Source organism: Zootoca vivipara, chromosome 8 (assembly GCF_965207765.1).
Source record: "Zootoca vivipara chromosome 8, rZooViv2.hap1.1, whole genome shotgun sequence".
NCBI lineage: Eukaryota > Metazoa > Chordata > Lepidosauria > Squamata > Lacertidae > Zootoca > Zootoca vivipara.
In genome coordinates this window covers 66,838,298-66,845,066 of record NC_142591.1, presented here as the reverse complement: position 1 = coordinate 66,845,066, position 6,769 = coordinate 66,838,298, and positions in this window count along the sequence as shown.

The window sequence follows — 6,769 nt, the reverse complement described above, 5'->3', positions numbered from 1 at the left end:
GCGGGAGAGCGGCGAGGGGCGGCGCCATCACTTCCCGCCTCCTCCATTTTCCCCGCCTCCTCAGGGCGGCCCCCTGTCAGTCTTGGAGGGAGCTTCTGCTCTCTCCTATTTCACGTCCCCTTTCCTCTCCTCCTCCTCCTGTTGCCTAGTTCTTCCATAAGAATTATGTGTCCTCTTCTTTCCTTTCCCTTCAGGGTTTTTCTTCTTCTTCCCCCTTCTCTGTTCCCATCCCCTTCTCCTCCTCAAATTTCCTGGGAATTTAGAATCCTCCTCTCCAGGCTTTGGGCTGAAGGCTGTGCAAAGAGCCTGAACTGATACTGCCGTTAATATTAATACTGTACAGAAGCGGGACTGGCTGTTTCTTTTTCCCCTAACAAGACATCTCTTCGGCACGTCGGTTGAAAGTGGAGGCATGATCCTGAACAGTTTGGTGCTAAGGCTGGAACACATTCTCCTCCCAGACCCAGGGAAGTCTACTTGTCAAATTAATACTGAATTGGTTAATTAAATACATTAGTTAGTGCTGTTCCATTGCAATGTAAAGGAACGATTCTGTAAGAACACAAGATTTTGGCTAATTGCCAACCCTCTCTGTGGTGAATTCAAACCCTAAAGCATGGGTGTCAAACACAAGGCCCGGGGGCCAAATCCGGCCCGCCAGACCTCGTCATGTGGCCCGCCGAGCGCCCCAGCCAGCATGCCCCAGCAGCGGGACCTTGCTGCTGAAGCGCCGCGCCGACAAAGCGCCGACAAACAGCTGGGGCCGGGGGGGGGGTAGAAAGGCGGCCGGAGCAGCGCCGCACGGAGAGTCCCGAGCCTCTGCGACGCAGCAGTGCTCTGTAGCACTTTGAATCCTCCTCCTCCTGCCACGGCTCAGCGCCTGGAAACGGCTGCTGCTGCTGAAGCACAGACAAAGCACCCAGCAGTGCCGCGTGGAGGAGGATTCAAAGTGCTACAGAGCACTGCTGCGTCCCAGAGGCTCAGGACTCTCCGCATGGCGCTGCTGGGCACTGACCCGGCAAGCCGCCGCCTCCTCCTCCTCCTCTTGTCTCACCTCCTCCTCCTGCCGCGGCTCAGCCTCACGAACGTGCAACTCTGAGGCTTTACGCACTTCTCCTAAAACGGACACCCGCTGCCTCACGCTGCACGGGAAATGCTTTTTGCCCCTGGGTCCCTTCGCGCTCTTTTCTGGTGCTGAATCAAGGCGGCGACCCCCCCTTCCCTTTCTTTCTTCCTCTCTCTCGTTCTTATTCTTTCTTTCCCTCTCCTTCCTTCCTTCTTTATCTCTGTCTTCTCTCCCTCTTTCTTTTTCTTTCCTTCTTTATTCCTTCTTTCCTACTCTTCTTTCTCTCACCTCTTTCCTTCCTCTCTCCCTCCTGCTCCCTCTTTTCTTTCTTTCTTTCTTTCTTTCTTCCTTCCTTCCTTTCTTCCTTCTGTCCTTCCCATCTTTCTTCCTCTCCCTCATTCTTATTCTTTCTTTCCCTCTACTTCCTTCCTTCTTTCTCCCTTTCCATCTTCTCTCCCTCTTTCTTTTTCTTTCCTTCTTTATTCCCTTCCTTATTTCCTACTCTTCTTTCTCTCCCCTCTTTCCTTCCTTCCTCTCTCCCTCCCACTCCCTCCTTCCTTCCTTCCTTCCTTCCTTCCTCCCTCCCTCCCTCCCCTTCCCTCTCCTCAGAAACATAGGATGCTGCTTTATACTTCTGGCCCTTAAACCCTGGAACCAGGAGAGCAGCTCCAGTGAGTCAACCTCAGCCAGTCCCTTTGGTGAAGGGTGGTGGCTCACTGGCAGAACATCTGTCCTGCATGCAGAAGGACCCCAGCATCTCCAGGTACTAGTAGCTCTGCAAAGGTCCTGCATGAAACCCTAGCAAGCCTCCACCACCCAGTGCAGTTACCAAAAATCATTTTTCAATAAATTGTACAATAATTGTACATTTGAATATCTACTTGCCATTATTCTGACTATGTTTCTGCTTTCAGAGCTAGTTATTACTTACATTATTACAAAAAACAGTAATAATTGAATGCAGTGACAATAATTTATGATAATAAAGAGTGGACACATAGTCCTACAGATACAACCGGCCCTTTGAGGGTGACCAAACTGCTGGTGCGGCCCCTGATGAATTTGAGTTTGACACCCCTGCCCTAAAGGGACTGGGGTTCATTGAGCACTGGATGGTGGCACACACTTTAGATGGCCATAAGCAGTTGTATTATTATTATTATTATTATTATTATTATTATTATTATTATTATTATTAACTGCACACACATAAATCATAAAATAACAAGACTAACAAAAAATGGGTGACTAGGGGGGTAAAATACTAACCACTAGAAGTGAATTAATGAATAGTGTCGGCTTATCTGCGCCATATTGCAATATTTGTTGTAGGTATTTTTCATCCATGTGTTGTTTCATTTGTATATTTAGTAAAATCACACCCTACAGTGCAAAAATTATCTTGTTTTCTCTCTTCCTTTTTTATAATAATTTTTATTGATTTTAATATAAACAAAGACAAGACACAACATAATATATACTCCGTCCCTCCATCCTCCCTCCCCCCACCAGTCCACTTCTGCCACCAGTAGGACCCATAGGAGTTGAGAGTCAAAGGTGGTCCATTTTAGGGCTGAATTTGTCCTCCCCCCCTCCACTCCCGCCCCCCCTGCCACCAGGAGGCCAGGGGTGGAGGAGTACAAAGGTTTGGATTTCCCCCAGCTTATCCTTCAGCACACACATATAAAACAAACAAATAAATTTTTCAATTCTTATTTTTTTAAAAACATTGTATTTGTGACTTCCTCGAATCTCTTCTTCCTGGTTTTCTTAGTTTCTTAATATAATTATGGCGGATTTTCTGATCTTAACTCAAAATCTTTTCCTTAAAATATTCACTTTATCCTCCTCCTTCTTCGTGCCCCCTCACCACGGGTCCCCTCCTGCCACGAGAGGAACCCGTGAGATGCGGCCTTCCAAAGGAGATCCATTTTTGTGTCTGGGTTTCCCTCCCCCCTCCTCCCCCCCTTAGAGCACCCCCTGCCACCAGGTGCTTCCAAGTAAAGAGAGGAAGAGAGGTAGCTCTCTGCCCAGACACGTATCTAAACATAAAAATATTTAATACAAATCTAAATTTTCTTTTCCCAACCATTCTTCTTTCTCCCTCCAGAAAATTCAGTTATTATATACAATCATTTCTCTACCCAAAATCTTAACATTTACTTTTTAACACTCTCCCTCCCCTCCCCCGACGTCGTTCCCCCAATTGGACCAACATTTCCTTTAACATGCCAAGATTTCAGAAACCGTTGTTCAATCAACCTAGATACCTCTTAACTAGAATTCTCATCCCACACCACATCTTTCCCATTTCCAAGTCCAGGCCTCTGTCCCCCCCTCCTTCTGCGTTTCCCACTCCTCAGTCATACGTCTCCAAATTTCAGTCCCTCCAGGCTCCTCCTTTTCTTGAATCTTCATTTCATTTTGTTGTTCATTGGCCTCATCTTCTTTCTTTTCAAATCCTTGTTGTGCATCATCCAGAACCTGTTTTTTCTAATCCAACTCAATTTCGACATTGTCCTCTATTTCTTGCTCCTTAATCTTAGCCTCACATTCAAAATTGTCCTCTAAGTCCTGATCTTGAACCACAGTTTCTGTACATGATGGACTGGAATGTTGCAGTTTCTTATGGATGTCTTTCAGTATTTGCAGATAGTCCAACACAGCCTCCTGGAAGGCTAGAGAGTAAGTTGTTTTCATTCTTTCTCTTAACCACAAGCAGACAGGAGATTAGGAGACAAAAGGCACTGGAAATTTCCTTCCTGCTACACGATCGCCTCCATCTTGGCTGTCCTTTCCCATTGTCTTTAACTTCACCATATATCAAATCCTAATTCAGATTGACTTAACTTTAACTTCTTCTTGTAGCAGATTATACCATTCAACAGCAATTTAATAGATTTGTCTAGCCTTTTGACAGCTTTGACAGCTCTTGACAGCTGTCAAAGCACTTTCCCCCTTAATAATCTTGCTGGTCCTCAAGGGGAGCCGACTCCGGGGGGCTGAGAAGGGTTGCCAAAATCTTTCTTTCTCTCGGGTTCCACAGTCAATCAGTTTCCCTTTCGGTTTAGGGATATTTATTGCGCCTCCTGATTATCCATTGGGAAGAGATCGACTTCCGTTTTTTAAAAATCTCCTCCTGTTTTTCCAAATTGTTGCCAAATTTATCTCAAAGTTCCAATTAAGGGTTCCACTTACTTTTTTCTTGGATTTTCTTGGAAGAATCCGCCGCTAGCTGACAGAAGACTCGAGGCTTCGCTTCTCGGAGGTAAACTGACGTCCAAGATGGCTCCCACGACTCTTCACTCCGCTGGCTCTCAAGGGCTCTACTGATTCCCTGGGCAGTGGAGGAATCGTGAACCGGAGCTCCGCTGGACCTGCGCCCCGGGATTCTTTCGGGGAATCCGCTCGCCCTGTGGATTTCCCCCCCCCCCTCCGCGATGCCAGGGACCTCAGAGCTCGAGGTCCCTGCGTCTTCTAGCCGGCGCGGCAGACCGGAAGCCTCTTGTTTTCTCTTTTCCTTGCCACTTTCAAATTTTTTGCCACAGGTTTTCCATTATGGCAGTTTACCAGACTATTATGCCAGTGATCAATATTCATTAGTTGCAAAGTTTTCCAAGTTCTGACTATTACCGTTCTAGCTGCTGTTAATACATGTATTATTAATTCCTTACTTCTTAATTGGTTCATATATGAAGTATATAAATTAAGTAAGGCTAATGCTGGAGTTATTGGGATTGACTGAGCTGTAATCTGAGATAGCTCATTAAAAACTTCCTTCCAAAATTGTTCTATTTATGGGCAGCCATATGCAGTTGTGAGGCACAGACAGGGGTGAATCTACTTTGAAATTAATGATACTTAATGTTCAAGGCCCCTGTTCCCAGAGAGACCCCATAAGAGACTTTTTAAAAAACTGAGTCAGTAGCACAGATGTAAAGCTGGATCTAGACCCTAGTAACTATGAGTTTACAAAAGTACTTAAACAGGTACCGTACCCAGAAACACAATTTGTGGTGATCTGTTGTGGAACAGGCCAGTTGGAGAAGATAACAGTGGTTTCCCAGACCTCATTGCTGGTTGTGAAGGGCCCCCTATAACAGTTCAAGCTTCTGGGACCCCCCCCCCAGCGTAGGTCCACTATAGGTGTCCAGAATTTTGATTATGTAAGCACAGTCTTTAAATATGAGGAATATAGCTCTACAACAGAAGACCTAGATAACTGGTTCAAGAAGAATGGCCTTCACATGAGAGCCCTCCAGGTCACTAAAATTCATTTGCATTGTATAATATGTGCATAACAATTGGTGCTCTGATGCCTGTTTATTAGGGAATCAGTCTTTAAATGATTAATTAGTGGAGGGCTTTGCAAGCAATTTAAAGCACCTCTCCAAATAATAACTACACTTAATCAGCAGAGAAGGAGGCTGAGGTATGCCTGTGAAACTGCAGTGCCCTGATGTATTTGGAGAGTGAAGGGCAAGCTTGCTGGAAAAGACTGAGAGCCTGAACAATTAACTGATGAGGCTTTCTTAATCATGTAGCAATCAGTTAAAACATAAAAATTCTATTTCAGTGTATTGCCATGCTTGGTCAGCGGACACATCTGAAAGTTCTTTTCAATGTTCTTCGACTAAACCCTTTTGGAATACAAGTTACTAGTACCAGCAGAATATTTTCCCTGTGATAGCCTTGTATGTATTTTGCTTGAGGACAAGCTGTTGCTGCATAGAGCTGTTCCACAAACTAATATATCTCAAACTATACAGGAACATAGCATAAATTTAAGAACTATGTTTGGGTACAGAATCCCATCACAAGGTATCCAGGAGGGAATAACAGAGATTACACTGGAAAATTTTCCAGGAAAAAAAATAAGCTTTATTGAGAATTACAAGGTAGATCACTGAAGGCTTGCCCTAGAACAGGCATCCCCAAACTTCGGCCCTCCAGATGTTTTGGACTACAGTTCCCATCATCCCTGACCACTGGTCCTCTTGGCTAGGGTTCATGGGAGTTGTAGGCCAAAACATCTGGAGGGCCGCAGTTTGGGGATGCCTGCCCTAGAAGGAAGAGAGAGGGTAAAATTAATGAACAAATGGTAAGGAGGTAGCAGTGAGTCAAGAGCAGCGATGTTCTGGGAAGCTTAAGTGTTTCTGGGGAGGGGGGGTCAAACTCATAGAAGCTGTAAAGGTTAGAAAGGCAGAGAGAAGAAATTGGAGAATGAAAGAAGATGAAAATTGTTTACCCTTCCTTATGATCTGTCTGAAAACACATCAAAGGAAGATGGGCTGATGACAACTTCACTGAATAGGAATTTGGTGCAGGAAATCAAGCCAGGTAGTGTGCACTGAGTGGAGACATCTCTGCCCCCTCTCTGGTGTATACAACAATATAAAAATAATGTATACATAGCCTCATTTGCTGGATAGGTCATTCCCTAGTTCACACTAAGGAGCTATTTCTAAACGTGCGCAGTGAGAGCTGCCCTTAGGCATAAATGAAGAAATCAAATACTTTAATGTAGTTGAGACTGGGCAGGAATGCTCCGACCCCATCGCCAGCCAACCCTTCCCCAAGCAAGCAAATGAGAGCAGCTTGTCAGTGGAACGGGCTGTTTCAGAAGCTGATGGACTCTCCCTTATTGGAGGTTTTTAAACAGAGTATGATGGATGGTCATCCACCAGCAATTCTTTGGCGATT